This window comes from Trichechus manatus, unplaced genomic scaffold (genome assembly GCF_000243295.1).
Source record: "Trichechus manatus latirostris isolate Lorelei unplaced genomic scaffold, TriManLat1.0 scaffold00010, whole genome shotgun sequence".
Lineage (NCBI taxonomy): Eukaryota > Metazoa > Chordata > Mammalia > Sirenia > Trichechidae > Trichechus > Trichechus manatus.
The window spans coordinates 15,985,997-16,006,362 of NW_004443946.1; the positions used below are offsets into that span (position 1 = coordinate 15,985,997).

A 20,366-nucleotide genomic window follows, 5' to 3' on the forward strand; every position below is an offset into this window, starting at 1 on the left:
CCTGTTCTCTTCATTCTCCCTTGCTCCCGAAGGGATGAGACCAGTGGAGTATCTTAGATGGCCGCTCACAGGCTTTTAAGACCCCAGACATTACTCATCAAGGTAGAATGTAGAGCATTATCTTTATAAGTAGTGTCATGCCAATTGAGCTAGATGTTCCCCGAGACCGTGGTCCCCGGAGTACCATGCTATTTTTACCAGATGCATTTGAAAGCCACATTAATAATGACTGGAAATTGACTGACTAGGCTGACTCATTGTGAGAAATTTTAATGACAGCTATAGGCACTTTTGAACTACTTTGGACTCTTATTTTGGATCTCAGTTATTTCCATTTGGCTGTTAAATATAATAATTTGTTGGTCATAAAAGGACACAATAAATTTACATAACAGAAGCAAATTCTTTTGTTTTCAAAAAATGATGTAGGCCAACGCTTTAGAAAACTGGCATTCAAATACACAACGCTATCATTAATTAGACACAAGAACTAGGAAGGAGTGTGTATTCTGTTACCTTTGCCACAACACGAGGAGTTAACTTTCATGCAGTCCTGCCAGAATGCTAGTAAATGATTAATCATCCACTTGAACCTGTGTGAAACTGTGTTCAGCCTAGGTACTGTGTCATTTCAAACAATGCTCACATGTCTTATTTAGTGCTGTTATCATCTAGATGACATATTTTAAAAGATTAAAAGAAAAAAGCCTCCATGCCTTCTGGGTAGATATCATTACTTGGTAGACCTCAGTAATGAAATGTGAGTCTCTGTAGTTAGGTTATTATTCCTTTTAAATTTATTCATTATTCATTGAGTATCCATCTGCAGGGAGGCTTTCAATTTATGTATTATTGTTAGTAACATTAGAAATTATCCGTTTTCAGTGGGTTAGATTACAGGCATAAAAATGCAATGTAATGTTCAATTTTATTCATTTGTTCAGAAAATACCGAGTGCCTACTGTGTGCAGTGGGGTAGATGTAAAGGTTTCAAAGATGAATAGTAAGTAAGTACTTTGCAGGAGCATGTAGTCCAGCTGTGCTGTTGCCTGTTAATGTCACGTGAAGGAGAAAATGACTAAAACACGGAGAAAATGACTTGGATTGCAGCTCTTATCAGTTTTATGACATGAGTCACCTTACAGGGTCAGGTTTCTAATTTTGATATCCAGCATACAAATTTAACCAAAATATAGCTGAAAATGTTGTCTGGAATATCTTTTTATTTTTAGAGAGGTGAGGAATAAAGTGTATTGGATATAACTTACTTAGAAGACAAGTTATATATTCTTCAGTCTGTAAAACTCAACCATTTTGGTAAGATCTTCCCTGGAGTTTGTCGTCTTCTTACTGAACCCCTTGTGATTGGTCCTTATCCTTGAGTTTCCCTTTGTCTCTGGCCATCACCTGCTGCAGTACACCTTCTGGGTTCCTTGAAGTGTGTATTAGGTGCCCTACAATGGGTGAGTACTCTGGTATCTTTATTGCCAGTGAGGTTTCTGACATATTTTAGGTTTTCAGTAAACCGTTATATAATGAGTAAGGGAATGATCATTCCTATATAAAAAACAAAGGTTTATAAAAAACAAACAAACCCCAAACCTGTTGCTGTTGAGTCGATTGCGACTCATCGCGATCTTACAGCAACACTATAGGACAGAGTGGAGCTGCCCCATAGGGTTTCCAAGGATTCGAAACTGTTGACCTTCTGGTTAGTAGCTGAGCTCTTAACCATTGTGTCATCAGGGCTCCAAAGGTCTATAAATTATCCTGAATTAGAAGAACTCTTCAGTGTTGAGGAAAAATAATTAGTTAGGATGGAAACATTGACTTCTTTAGGCATAAGGCAGTGAAGTGTATATATGATGTTTTGGAGCTCAAGAGTGCTCTGGTATCATGTTCCTGAGAGAAAACTTGATCTACCTTATGGCTGCGAGTGAATGAAACCATGTGAAGTCTGAGAAGGAGAAATAGGATTAATAAAAGGCTTTTGGGTGGAATTCCTACCCTTTTCGCAGCAATGTCTCTCATGTGGAATTTTGATGGAAATAACAAATGAGGAGTAAACAAAGAGCATGAGGAGTGATATTTTCGCTAACAATTCAGATGCTCAGTTCTTATGAATAAAAGCAAACCACCCCTGGGCCCTTTTGCTGGCTGGGTGATTATTACACCCAGAGAAAATAAATCAGGTTATAGTTGTATGCTAGCTATCAGCGCTGTACCATAATGACACAAAAGCTTCCAGAAAGTTTCTGATATCATAGTAGCTAATACTGCCTTTTGTTGTGTTTTCTTAGAAAGTTGTTTGCCTTGACAATGTGAAGCTTTATAATCTTAAAAATATTCCAATTAAAAATAAAGTAAGAGCTCTTGAGGTGTTTGCATTGTACAGTGTTTCTCAGGATTTTTTTTTTTTTTCCCTTAGATCGTATATACAGCTTTGACTTCTGGGAACTTTGGTTCTGTCTTTTCCAGGAGTTTGGGGATAAGCTTACTTTATTCTGGGTCAGTTACATTTTGAGAACGAAGGCAAGATAAATCCAGGGTCATTTGGAGTCTTGTTAAAGTGGGTTAACAAAGATCTCATTCATTCCTTATAGAAATCAAAATCCTTTTTAATTAGCCCCATGAGAGATACAAGATTTTCTGAGCTTTTGTGTATGCGTGTGTGTTGGGAAGAGGTATAATTATTTAGAACTTGAAGTAGTATAATAGGAAAAAATAGACCTCAACGTAATTTCCTCTTGAAAATGGAAGGGGAAAACATCAACATAGTATATTATAACCAAGTAGTAGGTTTAGTGTGTGATTTTGCACTCTAAAAATTGGAGGTCATTCTAAATGTGCCATTTCAAAAGATTATTTCCCACATCTGAACACTGATGATTACAGTTTCCTTGAATGACTGTTTTTCTAAAACACTCAGAGACATTTTGGTAAAATGTAACTTCATTTGTTTTTATCAAGATGTATGAGAAGAGATATTTATCACTACCTGGTGTTTTTGGACTACAGGCAGTCCCCAGGTTACCGATGAGATTAGTTCCTAACTATGTCTTTAAGTTTTTAAGTAGATTTTGTAGGTAAGTTGGAACAGGTGCATGCAGCTCTTATTTAGCCTTACTTTAGTGCAAGAAAAGGCTCGAAACCTTTTTCAATGAATTAAAAGCTGTATATACAGCAAGTGAAGGTGATTGTGATGAAGAATTTGTTGCAGCTAAGGGTTGGTTGAGTCATTTCAAAGTGAAGACAAATTTACGTAACATTGAATGACAAGTACGAGTTGTGGCAAGTCCGGAAGTTCATAACCCTGGACTGCCTGTAATTTAAAAGTGGTAGATAAAAGGATATGAATGAATGATTTATAAGAGAAATGGCATGCTTGAAGTTCTAAAAGTATATTTCTTTGGAGGAGAGGCACTAGATTCTGGATGAATAATGTGTCCTGGTTGGTGAGGGTCTGCAGCAGTATGTGTTAAATGAGAATTGAAGAAAAGGGCACAAAGAGCAGCCACCACCTGCAGTTTCTCCTGAAAACCTCATTCTGTCTGCAGTGGAGCAGCACTTACTGGCTACGCGTTGGTCTTGTCGGTCTTTACTGCACAGGGGATTACCTATTGCATCAGCAGCGTCATGTTACAAGATGAAGGGCACCTGGCTCAAATGCAGAAAACAAACAGCTCTTCTCAAGTTTGAGAAACATTTAAGACCTTTCCAAAACATTGGAATTGTTTTCCTTGCCTTTAGATAAGTAGGATTATTAATAATGGGAACTAGTTCTGCTGCATATTTCCAGTTCTACTCTCTGCCTCAGTCTGAATGTTTTATCGACAGAACCTTTTAGGGATTTTGATGTTTTCACAACAAAATGTTTCAAAAGTATGAGTGGATTCACACTTTTCATCACAGAATTTTGATTTTTATGCATCAAGTAAATATGTTCATTGATTCATTCAGGCCACAGTTGTTTCCTGAGATCCTGCTTTGTGTCAAGCACTATTTTAGGTTCAGAAAAGACTGAGGCGAGCAACTTCAACAAGCTTCATGTGCCCATGGTGCTTACGCTTCTTTAGGGTAGAGAGACAATAAACAAGCAAGACAAATATCAGTACATGGTAAGGGCTATACAGAGGGTTAAAATGGGTTTATGTGATAGTGCCTGGGTGACTTTTTTAGATGCGGTGGTCAGAGAAGGCCTCTTTGAAGAGAGGATACAGTTAAGCAGCGATTGAATAACACAAAGGAACTGCCGTGCAGAAAACAGGGAAAGAATATCCCAGTCCCCAGGCTGAGGCAATAGCTCAAGTAACTGCTCTAAGGTAGAAACTAGCTTCGTGAATTCCTGTAGCAAAGGAAGCCTCGTATGGCTGATAGTGGTGGGCATGGTGTGGCATGACCTAGTATTGGAGAACAAGGCAAGGTGGGACTGGCTCAGGCAGGGCGTTGTCAGCTCTAAGATCAGTTGTGTGGGTAGGAAACCACGTGGGGAGTAACATGATTTGATTTTCCAGAAGATCACTCTGGCTGCTGTGTGGAGAATGGATTTCTCGGAGCAAGAGGGTTAGTAGGAAAGCTAGTTAGGATGCAAGGATGCTTTTATTGCAGTCCAGGTGAGATATGATGGTAGTTTGGACCAGGGTGTTAGCAATGGGATGAAGAACCATGGATTTTTTTTAAAGGATATTTGTGAAGGTTGGGGATGTATGGGGTGAGGAGAAGAGAGAAATTAAGGATAATTTCTAAGTGTTTGCCTTGAACAATTGAGTATTTGATGATATAATTTATTGAGATGAATAAGACTGGTAGTAGAGTAAGTTTTGGGGAAATCAAAAGTTTACTTTTGCCATGTTAGGCCTGAGATGCTTATTTGATATCCACATGGGGATAACCAAGTAGACAGTTGGATATAAAATTCCAGAGTTCTAGAAAGAGATATAGATTTGAGAGCCATAAGCGTGTCTCTGGTATATTTATATTTAAAACCATGAGACTGGATGAGATCACCTATGGAGTATGGAGCTAGAGCAGACCTTTTGGGTCTTTCAGTGTTTAGAGGTCAAGCAGAAGAGGAGGAGCAAGTGAAAGACACTAAGAAGGAGCATCCAGGGAGAAAGAAGGAAAACCAGGCAAGTGTGATGGCACGGAAACTGATAGATGAAAAGGATTTCATAAAAGGGGTGTGTGGTCAATCATGGTGAGTGCTGCAGAGCAATCAAGTAAGGTAGGTAACGTACAGAGAAGTGGCCCTTGGATTGGGTTCACAGAGTAGGTTGGTAGCTGTGATCAGTTTAGTCTCCGGGAGTGGTGGAGATGAAAGCTTGGTTTGGGTGAGTTGAGGACAGAAAGGGTGGTTAGGAAGTGGAGACAGTGACTTAATTAATCCTTTCGAGAATTTTGCTGTGAAGGGGAGCAGAGAGATAGGACCTTTGCTGAAGGGAAATGTAGGATTTTTTTTCAGGTAAGGTATTCTACTTCATTTCTTATTATGCTTTTTCTTACTGTTGGTTAATTATTCTAAGTGTCTCATTTATTTATTCAAAAAGTGTTCATTCTCAAAAAAGTATTTTAAAAACCTATCATGTACAATGCCCTGTGCTGAGCACCTGGGATTATACAGACATATGCTTTATAAAACTTACCTTCTGACTTCAGGGATACAAATAAGCATGTAGGCAATTATAGTATAATGTGGTATATACTGCAAGAGGGGGAGGACATGGTACTGTAGAAGTATGTAATAGCATACCTGACCCAGACTTGAAGGTCAAGGAAGGCTTCCCAGAGGAAGTGATTTCTGAGCTTAAACCTAGATGTTAGCAATCGAGCTAGGTGAAGATGGGAAGAGTGCTTCAGGCAGGGGCAACAACATGCGAAAGGCTGAACATGGTGCTTTTAAGGAAATGGATGTTCATTGAGGCTGAGGATTAGAGTTTGAAGGAGAATGTGAAGAGATGAGGCTCTAAAGGACCATGTAAACATATTAGAATTTGGACGTTTTCCTAAGATCAAGAAGAAGCAATTGAAGGATTTTGAGTAGAGGAGTAACATATTTCGAACAAGTTTTAGAAAATCACCCAGGCTGCAGTGTGGGGCATGGATTTTATATGGGTGTGAGTGTGGAGGCAGAAAGACCAGCTTAGGTCTGCTGTGGTGATCCATGTGAGAGATAATCATGTCCTTGTCCAGGAAGTGACAGTGGAAATGGAGAGAAATGGGTATACAGGGGATATCTAATAGGTACGATTATTAGGCGTTTTTGATTGACTGGGTATTGGGGTGGTGAAGGAGATGGAAGCATCAAAGATGACCCAGGTTTATTCTTAGGCAAAAGAGTGGATGATGGAAGCATTTACTGAACAAAGAAAAACGCAAGAGTACAGCTTTGGTGGAGGAGGGGTTTAGTTAGAGATGATGACTCAGTTTTGGAAATGTTGAATTTGAGGTATCAATGGAATAACCAAGTGGAGATACTCAGAAGACAATGGAATATATAGCTATGATGCTCAGGAGAGATACCTGGGCTGAAGGTAAAGATTTGGGAGTCAATAGTCTACAAATGATAATTTATTCCATTGGAGTAGATGAAAATATCTTGAAAAATAGAAGGGCCTGGACAGGACATTATAGGGTTAAGAAGAGCAAGACAGGCTCATAATGAAGCCTGAGGAGGGATGTCCAGGGAAGTTAGGAAGAACACCAGGTGAGTGTGATATGGAGTCCAAAGAAGGAGAGGATATCAAGAAGAGGGTAGTTAGCAGTTTCAGAAGTTTCTAAGAGATCCAGTAAGTACTGAGAAGTATCCATTGGATTCAGCAACAAGGATATTATAGGTGGAGTAGCTGAGAATTAAGTGGAATGGTTGGAGTAGAAGCCAGTTTATAGCGGGCTGAGAAGTGAGTAGTAGGTAAGAAAGTGAAGACAGCCATTGTAGACAACTCTTACAAGAAGCTTGAGGTTGAAGGGTAGAAGAGAGGTAAAGTGGTAGTGGAGGGAGGAGAGAGATAAAGTGGTAGTGGAGGGGACCATAGATTTGACATTTCAGCTGATTTTGAGTTATAATGAAAATAACATGGATTTTGGTATCAGATACGTGTGGATTCGAATTTCTCGTCCACTAGCTATGGAATCTAGAGCACTATATCTGATATAGTAGGCTTTCAATAAATATTTGTTGAATGAGTGAATATAAATTCCTTATCTTCTGGGAGTTACAGTTTTATCGTTTATAAAATACCTACCTGACCGGTTCATTGGAAGGCTTTAATGAAATGTTGTGGTTGTTCCTTCCTCTTAAATTGCCACTTATTCCTGGACATGACTTGCTTCAGCAGGCCTTCCAGGTGCCTCGAAGTGTACGTTAGGATACCTATATGTTATAAAAGATTTATACTGAGTTATATTAGTATCTTAGAATTTATGATTTCATTATTTTTACCAGGCTCTTCCTGTTCCCTTGTGCTGTCTCAAGAATAAGTTACACATGTATATCAGTCCAATTACTTTAGAGAGGTGTTTTTTCTAAGTGTGGTATGTGAGCCACCTGAATCAGGATCTTTGGGGCTTGGGGCCCAGAAACCTGCATTTTAAACAATAACCTGAGTGATTGGTGGGCATTCAAAGGTATAAGAATCTTAGATTTATAATCACAGCACAGATCTCTTCAGAGCAGTCTGATTCTTCTGCATTTAGAAGTCAGAGGTGCTAAGAATTGGATTGCTGCCCCAGTAGATGGCTCACACATCTTGATTTTCGAAGAAGAGCACTCATAGTTTTATGTGGCAGATGAAAGGTAGTAAGGAGTAACAAATGTATGTTAAAATAAATGTAGTTATTTCCCTCATATGTTAATTCCACAAATATTTATTGAGCAACTTAGATGATTCAGACGAGGGTGAGAAAGGGGAGGGACGAATAGCATCCCAGGTCCTAGGCATTTTATCTTACATCGTGGGCTCATTTTCATGCAGTAGAAATAGAAGATTTGCTTACTCATAGAGCCAGGAGCTATGTTCCAGTGAGGTTGGAAACAAAAGCCTCAGTGTAAAATCTCAGATCGCAGGTGTTTGCACAAGGGTGTGGCTCACTCATGTGGCAACGTGAAGTTGCTGGATTCCTCACTCTAAGGCCCAAAGTTGAAATCCTTTATTATATATCATTTATTTTTCCAACAGTCTAAGTACTTAAACCTCTAATTTGGGGAAAAATAGCAACAAAAGTCTGTTCTCTCCACTTCATCTGTTTAACCAGTCATTCAACAAGTATTTACTGAACATGAAAAGCTCTTTGCTAGGTGTTCCAGGCCAAATAAGGAGCAAAATCAGGCACGACCCATGTTCTTATGGAGCCTATAGGCTGATAAGAGAGACAGGTTATTAATGAAATTCAAATCTCACAGGTACTAGCTAACTTTTTTTGGAACAGCTTTATTGAGATACAATTCACATACTGCACAATTCACCCATTTAATCTGTACAATTCAGTGGTTTTTAGTACATTCATAGAGTTGTGCAACTATCAACACAATTATTTTAAAACATTTTGTCACCCTAAAAAGTAGCCCCTTACCCTTTAGCTATTATTCCCAATCCCTCCAGGTGACCCCCTCTAGCCTTACCAGTTACCGGTTGCTATTGAGTCAACTCTGATTTATGGTGACCCTGTGTGTGTCAGCGTGGAACTGTACTCCACAGGGTTTTCAAGAGCTTATTTTTTCCGGAAGTAGATCACCAGCCCTTTCTTCTAAGGCATGTCTGAGTAGACTTGAACTTCCAGCCTTTTGGTTAGCAGCCCAGTGCGTTAACTTTGCACCAGTGACTCACCCTTCTCTGCCCCCAGCTTTAGGCAACCACTAATCTATTTTCTGTCTCTATAGAGTTAGCTATTCTAGATATTTCTTATATAATATGTGATCTTTTGCAACTGGCTTCTTTCACTTAGCATAATGTTTTCAAGGTTCATCCATGTTGTAGCCAATATTTTTTGTGTAGAGAGGAATTTACCAGGGATTGACAAACTTTTTTTGTAAAGGGCAAAGTAATAAATATTTTAGACTTTGAGGGTCAATGGTCTCTTGTCACAACTACTCAATTCTGTCACTGTAGAATAAAAGCAGCCAATTAGTATGTAAACAAACAAGTGTGTGTGTGGTTCCAATAAAACTTTATTTACAAATATAGGCATCTGGCCAGATTTGATGTTGTCATAGTTAGTTGCTGTCGAGTCGATTCTGACTCATGGCAACCCCATATGTACAGCGTAGAACTGCCCTCCATATGGTTTAAACTGCCAGTCTTTTCTTTAGTAGTCCAGTGCTTAACTATTTGTACCACTCAGGTACTCCATGAAGTAGGTAGGTAAGTACCATTATCCCCATTTTACAAATGAGAAGACTGAGGCATACAGCTAGTAAGTGGCAGATATGGGATCAAACCAGACATGGCTCTAGGGCCAGTGTTCTTAACCTTTTCATTGATTACAGATTGAAGTAAATGCTAAATAGGAAAACAACAAACCAACAAAAAACCCAAAACCTCAAACCCATGACTCTGAAAGCAGATAACAAAAGACTTATGTTGAATTGGGTTTCCTTTAGGAAGTGACAGGTGAGCTGAGACCTAAGCATGACTAGGTGAAGGAAGTAGGGGTGGGGTGGACAGGACAAAGGCCTCCGACAAGAGGTAGCTTGTTCAAGGCCTTGCGAGAAGGCCAGAGTGGCTGGAGCCTGGAGCGTGGGGGAGGGTGGCATGCATGAGGCTGGAGAGGTGCTCTGGGATCGGACCACACAGGGCTTTGTAGACTCTGTTGCAGATTTTGCTCTTGATCCTAAGAAAAGAGAGACACTGTCAAAGAGTAAAAAGAACAACAGATCAGATTTACTGACTGAAGGCAGCAGAGCAGACCTGGTTGGCTATAGAGGTAGCCGGGCCAGAGCTGGTGGTAGAGAGGACAGGAGGGTAGGGGAGTTGAGGAATGGAGAGAAGGAAGTAGATATGAGAAGTGTGAGCCGGTGAAGTTGGCAGGATTTGGTGATGGGTTATATTTAGGGGTGATGAAGGATGGGATGTGTCAAGAATGGTGATGCGAAATCCATGAGTCACAGAACATGGGACAAGAGAGGTCTGGGGAGAGGTAGGAAGGGTAAAGCATGATTATAGTCCTGGAACACTGAGTTTGACTAGCAAGTGCTGTTTTTCCATAGTGATAACACAGATTCTCCAGGAGGGAAATATGTGAAGTAAAACAGTTTTGAGATCTAGAGATAGTTGCCTACCGTGCTGAAAAGTTATGTTACCTTCTAAACTCAATTTTCTGGTTCAGTAATCAAGATCTCATTCTTGGTGCTATTTCTTTTCTTGTGTTTGTTGATGGTTGGTTGCAAGAAAATGTGTTCGTTGCCTCCCCTCTTCCTTTTCTCTTAGTTAATAGTCTCCACTTTTGTAGTTAATTAACAGGCTTTTTCCTGTTTATCCTTGAAATATTTTAGGCTTTTCTTGTTTTGATTTTGCGTGCCTATGTGGTTTCCCTTCACTGCCTGAATTTTTTTTTTTTAATTTCCGATTGTTAGCATCCGCAGGAGGCAGAATGGAAGAAGTGACATTATAGTTCCTTTTCTGTTTGATGGCAGCTTGATTAAGATTCTTTGGGATAGCCACTGGAACACATGGCTAAAATGTTTTGCATTATCATCAGAATTTAGCCATCCTTAACAATCTCTGTTCCAGCTAACAGTTTGAGTTGGCAGTGTTGTTTTAGGGGATGGCAAGAGGATCTCATTAGTACATGCCCTATTTTTCAAGGCATTAGTGAAAGAAAGTAATTATTAAAACAAGGAGTAGGATAAGACCTAGGTCTAGTTATTGTTGCTCGTGAATTCTTCTCTACAAAATGACAAGCAAATCTGATCCTTGATACTTTTTTTTTTTTATTGTGCTTTAGGCGAAAGTTTATAACTCAAGTTAATTTCTCATACAAAAATTTATACACATATTGTTTTGTGACATTAGTTGCAATCCCCACAATGTGACAGCGCACTCCTCCTTTCCACCCTGGGTTCCCTGGGTCTGTTTGACCAATTCCTGTCCCTTCCTGCCTTCTCATCCTGCTTTTGAACAGGAACTGCCCATTTGGTCTCGTATATCTGATTGAACTAACAAGCATGTTCCTCATGTGTATTATTTTTTGTTTTATAGTCCTGCCTAATCTTTGTCTGAAGAGTGGGCTTTGGGAATGATTTCAGTTCTGGGTTAACAGTATGTCCAGGGGCCATGTTACCGCAATAACGCAGATCGGAGCTGCCTGCTGCAATAGCCAATTCTGAGACGGGGTGAGGTAAGCAGCAAGATGTTTATTATATATCGATATATAGGAGATAGAGGGGAATAGATTCCTCCAAAAAACCTGTCTCTCCCACTGGAGATCAGCTGAAGGCTTTTATAGGGACAAGATTATGGATCTTAGAAGTTTGTGGTAGTTTCCCCTTGAGGTGATGATATCTTAGGTGAGTTAACCTTCTACTGGTACTCTTAGAGGTTATCTGGTGACATCCTTGGGGATTATCTGGCGACATCCTGCTTTTTCTTGTCACAAGATGGGTGCTTTGTTTGGTTTTTCATTCTTAGATCATTATCACTTGTTTTCCACCCTCCAGGGAGGAACATCGGTTAATCTTAAACCTTTTGTAGAGACTGGAACCTGAGGGAAAAACAAAATCACGAGACAAGGTGGCGGTTAGCAATGGGGAGTCAATAATAGTGAGCCAAGCCTATGCAGCCTCTTCCAGCCATAGTGATCCTTGATAAATTTAATGTTTACTAAATCTTTAGATCAGCAAATATTTCTTGAGAGCCTCTTTTCTACATGGTGCTGTGCTAAGGGGAAGCAAAAACCAAAAAAAACCATAAATGTTTAAGGTTCTTAACATTGATTAGGAGAGAGACCCCATCATGTAGGTACATATCTACAGTACCTGAGCAACACGTGGTGATTTTTATAAGATAGAAACCAACTGTTGGATTATACATATTGTTAGCAGCCATTGAATCGGCCTCCAACTCACGGTGACCCCATCCTGTTGAAACCTATTCAGCATCATAGCAACATGCAAGCCTGCATAACGTGCACTGGTAGGGAATCAAACCTGGGTCTCCCTCATGGAAGGCAAGGATTCTATCACAGAACCATATCCTTTAGTGGAGTCCCTGGATGGTGCAAATGGTTAACACACTTGGTCGCTAACTGAAACGTTGGTGGTTTGAGTCCATCCAGTGGCATCTCAGAAGTCCTGGTGATCTGCTCCCAGAACATCAGCCATTGAAAACCCAATGGAGCACAGTTGTACACATGGGGCAGCCATGAATCAGAACAGACTTGACAACAACTAGTTTTTATCCTTTCATAGAAACACAGATGAAATTATAGTATGCATACATTTTACAGCTTGTTCTTTATTTCCACATTAGCACATGTATGTCGACTTCACTCTTTTTATTGGCTAGATATATTTTGGTAATTTGGAAGAGTTATGATCCCCTTTTTAAATTTCTTATAGTGTGGCAGATCCTTTTTAACGTTAAATAGTATACTCTAAGTCTCTGCTTTTTGAATTATCAACTTTAAAAATGCGGCCATATCATATATATTTATTTAATGTATATATGTATATACATGCAGTCACTCAACAGATATTAACTGAGTGCTTTCTACTTGTGATGTACTATTCTAGGAGCTAGGGACCCAGCAACCAACAAAACCAAACCCCTGCCCTTTTAAATGTACATTTTTTTTACATGTGCTTTACATGCACAGGAAACTATTAATGTCTCTGTGGAAGGAAAATGGGGCATTTGAGGAGCCTCGTGGCACAGGCAGTTTGCAACTGGCCACTAGCCTAAAGGTTGATGGTTTGAACCCACCCAGTGACCCTCAAAAGAAAGATTACAGTCAAGAAAACCCTGTGGAACAGTTCTGCTCTGTAACACATGGGGTCGCCATGAGTTAGAATCAACTTGATGGCCATGAGTTTAATTTTTTTTTGGTTTGGGGAGAGTTAAGATACTTTTAATTTCTGTTTTATATCCCTGTGTACTGTTTGAAAATTTTTTTTTACTAGTATTATAATATTACTTTTTAGTAATAATAATAACTACAACAAAAATAACGAAAAGATCCAACCAAGTAATGTTGGATGCTAGAGCCAGAAGAGATTCTTTCACTTTAGTAGATATAATGTTTGAACAAGGTATGTCTTATTTAACATAGGTTGATTGAATGTCCATCATGTAAAAGATACTGTGCTGGGTGTTGGAGTTTTTATGAATGCAGCAGGGGTGCGGGGTGGGGAGAACTGGAACTTCCAAAGAATACACAGCAAGGATGAAACTCAGTTGGTAAATTGTAGATACTCTAGTTTGGCTGAAGAAATAGGATTTGAGTAGATAGATGGTGGGAGAGAAGTCAGGAAAAAGTAGATTGGAGCCAAATTATTAATGAGCTAGAATGTTAGGCTAGGAATTTATAATTTATTCAGTAAGGAATTAGGGAATAATTGTAAGTTTTAATGAAGAGAGTGGAAGACCAAAGTAATGGATCTGGGGGCATGTGCAGTAACCCTGTCATTGATAATCCAATAATAGAAAGGGAAGAAGAGAAATTCCTGGATAGGAAGAGGTTGCGAATCTTGACTTCATACAGTAGAGAACACTCTTCGAGATACCACATTTTAGTAAGCATTGCCCTGTGTTTAAGTGAAAACATAAGCTCATGAGTCTCATGCTGGGGTAACTGCTTTTGAACTCTTACTGCGGAGGAGGACTCCTGGAGTCAACGTTTTAGATGAACTTTTGTGAAACGGGACCTTCCTGAGACCCAGTAGCCATGCTAGTTTTACAATGAGCTTTATAACAGATTTAAAATTCACACCCTTTAATTGAGTTTAACTCAATTTGTTTCATTTAAGTTCCCTTCCAGCTAAGGATTTTAGTTGCCCGCTCCCAAAAGGCAGATTGAATAAGAATAAACTCCGGGATTAAAGGTATTTTAATGGTAATGACACCTAGAGAAAATCTTTTCCTTCTAGGCCTCATTTCCCAAATTCAGTCACATATTTGAATGATAAGCAAACCTGTATGGATCTAAATAAAATTGGCTTACCAAATTCTCCTACATGCTGTATATTTCTTATTTGCCTTAAAAATCAGGATAGAAAGTTTTTATTCTCCATTTCTTGGTATTTCACAGAAATTCGTCATTATAATAGACTTTATTATTGTCTCTCCTTTTTTTTTCCTTTTTCTTTTCCTAACATCTGCTGATGAAAGGGTCTTATTCTCTACTTGCCATTCTAAGAAGAATTTTATTATTTTATTAGAAACTTACCCCCCCCCAATTAAAAATTAAAAACAACAGTTTAGAAAAACCTCATCCACTCAAATTAAGTTGCTTTAAGCATGTGCTTCTTAATTATATTTTCCCCAGTGGCTCAGCCTTTGAAAGGAACAAAAGGCTACTTACCCCGCCATAGGGTGAGCTACTTGGCTTTGGTTCCTGTTGAATTAATACCACTATTCAGGATAAGGCAGTATGAAAACGTGAGAAAAGTGTGTCAAGGGATAAATGGAAAGGCACATATGAAACCTTTTAATTGAGCTGCTACAAAGGTGTTTAATTGCACCTGGGACCATCTTTGTCTGGCATGAAGCAAAGAGTCCTTGTTGCATTTGAAGGGCTCTGATTTCCAGGATGAAGAGGTGTTGTCTAAGGTTGGACAATGAGTTAAAAGCTGTGAAGCTCCTTTTCCAAATCCTTTTCTGAAGATGTTATTTGTACAGTGTTCTCTATGCTACCCCAAACTGGAAAATACCCGTGTGGACTTGTTTAGACTGCTCCCCTTACTGTTTTTTTCCTTTTTTCTGTTAGCATTTAATCAAATCAGGACAAAGATAATTTAAGATTTTTATTAGAGATGTTTTTATTATTTCAAATTTATGAGAACTCTATCAGGAGGTATTCCTCAGTCTAACTTCATATTAGATTGAGTGCTCAGATTTGAACAATCAGGTTAGAGCCCTGGTTTTGCTGCCTGTTTTCCCAGCCTGGGAAGTTCAGTCCCCAGTTTGCTCAGTATCAAGAGCTGTTTTGTCTAGCATCATATGGAAATGAAATGATCTGTCTTTTATATGGAAATATTCTAAATTGACTGAGGTCCCAGGTGGTCATTGGATACTAAAACTCCTTAGGCACATAATGCTGTTTGTGCAGTCAGTTTTGTGGCAGCATTTCCTCCTGGGGAGAGTCTAAACAAGTCCCCATGGGTATTTTCCTCCATGGTTATTTAATGGTGTCTTCCCTCCTCCTCCCACCTGTAAGTCCTCTAAAGTTAGTGCAGAGTCCTTGGGTGGTATAAGCAGTTAATGTGCTCGATGACTAGCCAAAGAGTTGGGGGTTTGAGTCCACCCATAGGTACCTTGGAAGAAAGGCGTGGTGATCCACTTCTGAAACATCAGCCATTGAAAACCCTATGGAGCACAAGCCCTACTCTAACACACATGGGGTCACCACGAATCGGAATTGACTTGATGGCAACTGGTTTTTCTGATTTTTAAAGTTAGTGGGACTCTATTTCTTGGAGCTGGTAGTCTTCCTGATTAATTTGATTTTTACACTTTATATTTGTCACCTTGTAAGAAAAATCTGTCTCCTAAAGATAAGGAAGCACCTTTCTTTTTTTTTTGCTTTGAATCTTGCTTTGTTGTTACGATTGTTATAATAGTGGATTGGTCCCTCACTATTTTTACACATGACCTTGATTAATGTAAATTGTGTACATGTAACTTGATTCTGGAATCATAAAACTTATTCTTTAGTTTTCCTTTTGAAGAACAGAATTAGCCCTCAATGCATTTTTAAAAGTGTCGTTGCGTGTTTAAATTATTGTCTTGTCATCTACTGATACAAGGGGGGAGAACAGTGAAAATATACCTCAAAGATTCCAGGAGATTTAGTTACATTGTGAATTATGGGGCAAAAGTGTGGTTCTTTGTAATGCTTTTGTTAAGTGAAGTTTATATAAAACAGTAATAACTCTCAAAAGCCTAAACTATCCATTTGGCTTACCAGAACTCAGTACAGTTCAACTAACATTTATTGAGCACCCTAAAATGTAGGAGTTATTGTGCTAAAAGTAATTTAAATTGGTAATACAGAAAAAAATGAAATGAATTAAGAAAGATAAGAAGAAAATCCAGTGAGGCTAAGAGCATCTTTTTATCTCTAATCAGTCATAATATTTACTGAACAATTGTAAACACTCTAAAATTCCATTTTCTCAGCTAGCCTTTCTTCAAATACCAAAATTTTTAAGAACTCAAATTAGAGATCATACTGCTACACTTATTGTAGGTCAAATACAAACATAATACATAATTAATTCTGTAGAATCTTAACAGGTGATAAATGCTGTAGAAAAAAAAGAGTAGGACAAGTGGGTTCACAAGTTGGGGCATGTTGAAGTTTTAAATAGGATGGTCAGGGTAGATCTTATTGGTAAGGTGTCATTTGAGCCAGAATTTGAAAGAGATGGAAGAGTTAGCCTTGTGGATACCTGTGGCAAGAGCATTCTGGGGAGAAAGGAGCAGCTAGTGCAAAAACACTAAGCTGGAAATGTGCCTGGAGAGTTTGAGGAAAACGGAGGTCAGAATGGTTGGAGTGGAATGAGCAAGAGGGAAGTAGTGGGGACAAGTGGTGTCAGGCCTAGTAGCCATAGTAAGGAGTGTAGCTGGGAGTCCCTGCTGGGTTTTGAGCAGGAGATTCCTGATCTGACTTAACATTTTAGCATTATCACTCTGGTTGCTGTGTTGAGAATAGTATTTAGGGGGCAGCGTTGGAAGAAAAGAGACCTGCTAGGAGGCTATTGCAATAATCCAGGTGGGGGTGATGGTGACTTGGACCAGGGTGATGGCAATGGAGATGGTGAGAAGAGTTGATATTCTGAATATATTTTGAAGATAGACATAATAGAATTTCCTACGGCATTTAATATGAGGTATGAGAGAAAGAGAGGAACCAACTAGTGATGTAAAAGGAAACCGAGAGTGTAGGGTTCCGGAAGCAGGAGGAGGGAGTGACCTTCTGTATCAGTGCTGCTAATTGGTTCAGTTAGATGAAGATTGAGAATCAACCATTGGTTTTAGGGAGAGGCGGTTATATGACCTTGGTAACAAGGCATTTTAGTTTGACAGCAAGAGCCTGATAGGCAGGGGTTCAATTAAGAAAGAATGGGGAGAGGACCTGGAGGCAGTGACTATAGACAATTCTTTTTTTTCATTGTACTTTAGATGAAGGTTTACAGAACAAATAGTTTCTCATTAAACAGTTAGTACACATATTGTTTTGTGACATTGGTTAACAACCCCACGACACGTCAACATTCTCCCTTCTCGACCTTGGATTCCCTATTACAGCTTTCCTGTCCTCTCCTGCCTTCTAGTCCTTGTCCCTGGGCTGTTATGCCCCATTAGTCTCATTTTGTTTTATGGGGCTGTGTAGACAATTCTTTTTGAGGTGTTTTGCCACAAAGGGGCTCAGCCAGTGAAGCGGTAGGTGATGGACAACTGGAGTCAAGAGAAATTTTTTTTTTTTTTAGATGAGAGAATTAATAGCAGGGATCTATATTGATTGGAATGGTCCAAGAGAGGTATAAAAAGATGATACCTGAGAGAAAGTAGTAAAATGTCCTTGAGTAGGCACGATGGATGGGATCTAGTGTACAAGTGAAGGGATCGGCTTTAGGGTTGAGCAAGGCTACTTTGCCTAGGCTAACAGGTTAGAAGGCAGAGGATTTTGGTAGACTGTGTGGAATAGTTACTTCAGTGTCCTGGAAAGAAAGGTGTGAATTGAGAGTAAGGATGAGGGAAGAGGTGTTGGAAGTTTGAGGAAGAAGGTGTGAAATTGCTGTCTAGGGGAGTGGAGGGGCAGTGCTGAGGGCCCAGTTGGTGGTCATGGTGATGATTATAAAGTGAGACCAGTTAGCGCTTTTGTGGGTTTTTGTCAGCCCCATTCAGCAGCATGTGTATAGGCATGAAGTGGTCAGAGAGAAGTCATGAAGTGCCAAACAAGTACAGCAAAATAACTGAGGGCAAAGGAGAATTTATAATAATTGACCATGGAAATTAAAATGGGCTGGGATGAAAGAAAGGATATGAAGGGGCAAGGGACAGTGAAATGCCGGAAGAATCAGTGGCTTGGAGTTCCCATTGGGCTCCAAGGATTGTTGAAGTTGGGGCACTAGAGAGAGTGCAAAGATTGAGGGTGATGTTCAGAGATGGGGATGCAAGATTATGGATGAGTCATAGTAATTAGTAATGACAAGGTCTGGGTCATGTCTATGACAGTGAATGAGGCAAGGCAGAGGACAAATTTATTGGAGAAGAGAAACTCAAGAAACTGAGAGTCCAGGAGGTTGGATTCATATGTGTGTATATTGAAATTACCAGGAATTAGACGGGAGTGGTATTGTAGAGAGGGACAGTGGGCAAGGAGCTAAAATCTTTGAGGGGGAATGATGAAGTAGTAGATGACTGTAACAATAATGACATGAAATTCAAAACTAGAGTATTTCAGGGTCAAAGAAGGAGGAGAATGATCTGGAAGTAGCAGTGAGGAGCAAGGAGTCAGTGGTGCAAGGGCTGTAAGACGAAACAAAACAGCCACTTGAGAGGGTTGTGAAGAAGCCATGTTCTCAGAGGAGAGCCAGGTTTCAATTAGAGCAGGTAGGCAAAGTGAGTGTCAGAGGGTTTTGGGCATGTAGAGGATTTTGCTGATGGTGTACCATGGATTTCAAAGGTTAAGAGGTGAGAGATGAGAAAAATTGGCAGATGTGCAGAGCCTTATGGAAGTTAGAGTGAAAGAAGTGAGGGAGACCTCAGGGTTTGGGATATGTATCTATGTGCATATGTGTATGTATATGTACATGTGTGTGCATATGTGTATGTGTGCATGCATGTGGCTGTGTGAATGTGTTTGTGTGGGCACGTGTGTGTATGTGTGTTTATCCATGTGGGTGTGTCTGCATGTGTTAACTGACGTGAGCAGGAATAAAGGACATAGTGAGATGAGACCTAGTGACCTCAAGTAGATGGTGGTGGCAAGGCTTTGTGCCCTGGGCGCAGGGAGGAGTGGGTGTCTGGGCTTATGCTTATCGCTGTCTATGTGAGTGAAGAGGTCTGGAAAAATGGAGACTCAATCCTCGTGTTTAGGGCTCACCCGTGACCTGAGACTTGACGATGTCTACAGAAGCTAAAAGAGCAGAAGATGGGCAAGCATGGTGTCGGTGTGTGGCCCACACCTTCCCTGGGGAGGCAGGGAAGATACACTGTGTCATGTCTTCCCCTTTACTCCAAGCCAGTTAATAAGAGCAATAGCTAGCATTTCCTCTGTGCTTACTGTGGGCTATATTCTATGCTAAGCACTTTAAATGAATACTTAAATTCTCATAACAATATCTAGAGGTGAGGGCTTGTTCTTCCCTTATTACACAGGAGGAAACTGCATTTCAGAGAAGTGCAATGCCTTGTTCAAGGTCACCGAGCTACCCGGTAACAAAGACAGGATTTGAACCCAGGTCTCTCTGACTTACTTACGTATCATTTACAGTTAATTCAGTGGTGATATCTTGTCCATAATAAATTTTCAGACTGATGTCAAGACTTTAAACTGCAACTACTTTTATGAGCCTTTAAAATGTCTCCAGATGTGCCAAAGTTTATCTTTACATACTGCATTGCTTTGGCTTAGACTGCAAGTCCTTTTGGGTTAGGAACCCTTCTCACTCTTCACAGTTTTATGTGCGGCACACTCAAGGCCATGTATGCATGCACACACACACACATGTCACATGCATGCTCCAGACCCTATAGACTTAATACCTTTGATAGTAAAAGATTTTAATAACTATTGTCTGTTGTCAATCTGGAGCCTTGGTGGTGCAGTAGTTACGCGGTTGGCTGCTAACCAAAAGGTTGGCAGTTCGAATCCATCAGCTGCTCCTTGGAAACCCTATGGGGCAGTTCTACTCTGTCCTATAGGGTCGCCATGAGTCAGAATCGACTCGACGGCAGTGGAGTTGGTTTGGTTTATTATCAACCTGTGGCTTTAAAAAAAATTCTCATAGCAACACATTATTTCTAAAATGCTTCATGGATGAACATCTGAAATTTCGACCTGAGAAAGCTTGTAAGATTGTGAATCACACACACATAGCCAGAGTGGCAGACGTTTGAAACTTTGATATATTCAGAAGGTTTCTGAGTTTCTTGTTTTATAACTGCTGTTGTCTCTCCTCCCACCCCCCCTCCACCCCCCTCCCCCCC

General features: G+C 39.9%; 1 protein-coding gene across 1 annotated transcript in view; it reads left to right on the top strand.

Moving 5' to 3' along the window:
• Window positions 1-20,366, top strand: part of SYNE2 (spectrin repeat containing nuclear envelope protein 2) — a 325,154-nt gene that overhangs the window by 7,401 nt on the left and 297,387 nt on the right. The gene's annotated exons all lie outside the window — the stretch shown is intronic.